Source organism: Giraffa tippelskirchi, chromosome X, assembly GCF_054371585.1.
Source record: "Giraffa tippelskirchi isolate mGirTip1 chromosome X, T2T-mGirTip1v1.2.pri, whole genome shotgun sequence".
Classification (NCBI taxonomy): Eukaryota; Metazoa; Chordata; class Mammalia; order Artiodactyla; family Giraffidae; genus Giraffa; species Giraffa tippelskirchi.
The window spans coordinates 66,239,014-66,241,955 of NC_137289.1; the positions used below are offsets into that span (position 1 = coordinate 66,239,014).

Below are 2,942 nucleotides of genomic sequence, written 5' to 3' on the forward strand. Positions count from 1 at the left end.
GAGAAGACTCTTGAGAGTCCCTTGGACTGCAAGGAGATCCAAACAGTCCATCCTAAAGGAAAAAGTCCCGAATATTCACTGGAAGGACTGATGTTGTGGCTACCTGATGCGAAAAACTGACTCATTTGAAAAGACCCTGATACTGGAAATGACTGAAGGTGAGAAGAGAAGGGGACGACAAAGGATGAGATGGTTGGATGGCATCACTGACTCAATGGACATGAGTTTGAGTAAACTCAGGGAGTTGGTGATGGACAGCAAGGCCTGGCATGCTGCAGTCCATGAGGTCGCAAAGAGTTGGACATGACTGAGTGACTGAACTGAACTGAACTGATGCCGGGGACACCTCTAATCTTCCTCCAAGTCAGGCAGATGAATACTACTTTATTTCACCACCCTTCACATAATTGAAGTTCTATTATCCCTGAAGCTCACTTAGTTCCATCTCTTTGTGCTTAGATAGCTTCAGTGACTCTCAGAATTCCACCTTCTGTTCTGTTTGTTTTATGCTAGGGGTGAGCCTGCCAGAGCCAGTTAACTACTTCTTCTTTCATAGTTGATTTAGCCAAACTATTCAGCTCTAGAACATTTTCTGCTTTGGTCTCTGGAGCTCCCATGCTCAGGCTTCTAATGGGGAACTGGCCAGAAGCATTCCCATACCTTGGAGTTTATTTTAGGGCTCTGTAAAAGATACATAATGAAATTCCCCTTGAAATTAATTACTGTAGGAAAAAGCTCACATACATATACATTTTAAATAAAACACCTCTATAAGGCCTGCTTGAGCAATTATGTAAATGGCATTTGCTCTTTTAAAGTAATAATAAATTAGGAATTTTTTTTTTAAAGCAAAACAGAGGGGAAAAAAAAGAGGCATATGGTGGATCTGATGCCCATTCTCCAGACAAATGTCCCAGAAGGGTGTATATGGGTTTCTCAGGACCAAACAGACTCTCACTACATTTTCCTCAAACTTCTTGGTAGTGTGTCAGTGTGTGATCCTTGTTGCTCTCCCCTTACCTCCTCCAGCCCTGGAAAGTTCTACAAGTTCCATTCATGTGTGACTCTCTCTCATTCCACATTGGCTGGACTGGAGTCCAGTTTGTCAATGTCTGCTGAGAGATCTACTTCCTGAAAAATAATATCCAGCCCGATGACTAGATGACAAGTGACAAGACCATTAAGAGAGGAAATGACTCTTTTTATACCCTCTTCAGTGAGATGGATGCTGGCAAGCAGGTGGTCAGGGTAGTGTTTCTAGATCTAGAATCCATGGCCATTGTGAAGTTCACATTGGCACCTACCACCAGCTCTTCCACCTTGATTGCCTCGTTAAAGGCAAGGAAGATGCTAACAATAACTATGCCCATGGGTACTACACCATTCACAAGTAGATCACTGACCTTGTCTCAGACCACATTTAAAAGTGGTTGACCAGTGCATAAATCTTCATGACACCTTGGTTTTCCATACTTTTTGTGGGAGAAACAGTTTTTGGTTCACCTTCCTCTTGATGGAATGCCCTCTCAGCTGATGATGGCATGATGTCCAAGGTGGAGTTCTCCATTTATCCAGGCCCCCTAGGTTTCCATAGCTATAGCTGTGCCCTGTAACTTAATTTTTAGCACCCTGGAACACTCTGATTATGTCTTGATAATAGACAATGAGGTTATCTATAGCACCTGTTGTAAAAATCTTGATATTGAGCACTCAACCTATACCAACCTTAAACAACCTATATGTAAGCTTATTAGCCCAATTGTATACTCCATCACTGCTTCAGATTTGATGGAGCCCAGAATGTTGATGTGACAGAACTCCAGACCACCCTGGTGCCCTATCCCTGCATGCATTTCCCTCTGGCTACATTTGCCCCCATCATCTCTGCTGAGAAATTCTACCACAAACATCTTACTGTAACAGAGACCACCAATGCATGCTTTGTCCAGACTAAACTATATGATGAAATGTAAGTTTCACTGTGGTATATACATGCATTGCTGCCTGTTGTACTGTTGTGATATGGCTCCCAAAGCTTTCCGTACCGCCATTGCCACTATCAAGACCAAGTGCACCATCCAGTTTGTGGACTGGCATCCCACTAGCTTCAAAGTTGACCTTAATTACCAGCATCCTACTGTAAAATCTAGTGGAAACCTGGCCAAAGTACCATGAGCTTGAGCCACACCACAGCCATTACTGAAGCCTGGTTTTGGCTAGACAACAAGTTTGACCTAATGTATGCCAAGTGCATCTTTGTTCAGATATATTGGTGAGGACATTAAGGAAAGATAATTTCCTGATGCCCATGAGGACATGCTTGCACTTGAGAAGTATTATGAGAAGCTTGGAGTGGATAGTGCTGAGGGATAGGGTGAATGTGAAGAGTATCAACCTTCTGCTGCAAATTGAAACTGTCCGCTGCAAATTTGCGCTATATCTTCTTGAGACTGTCTTATTTCGGTTGTTCTGTGAAGCTGTCTATTTTGGCTCTAACTTGTCAACAAAAGTGATCTTTCCATGAAAAAAAAAAAGAAAGAAAAAAGGAATAAGAACAAGCTAAACCCAGTGCATGCCAATTCTAATGGGTATTATTTGAAAATACAAATTAAAAAAATGTCCAGGAAATAATATGTTGGTGAAGATGTGGAGAAATTAGGAATACTGGAATGGGTTGCCATGCTCTCTTCCAGGGAATCTTCCTGACCCAGAAATCAAACCGGGGTCTCCTTCATTGCTGGTGGACTCTTTACCAGCTGAGCTACCAGGGAAGCCACAATAGTAATACAATTTACAGCAGAAAATTCTAAAATACTTTTTACAAAGTTGTCTGTGATTTTCATGTTTCTGAGTTACACCATTAAATGTGTATTTTCACAAAGATCTAAGCACATTTGTGGGTCATTTGAATTTTTTCCTTTATTAAATATTTAGTAATATAA

The 2,942-nt window shown here is 41.4% G+C and overlaps 1 pseudogene; it reads left to right on the forward strand.

The window, feature by feature from the left end:
* The first annotated feature begins 1,119 nt into the window (after positions 1 to 1,119).
* Positions 1,120 to 2,373, forward strand: LOC145536277 (tubulin alpha-1C chain-like; annotated as a pseudogene).
* The last annotated feature ends 569 nt before the right edge of the window (positions 2,374 to 2,942 follow it).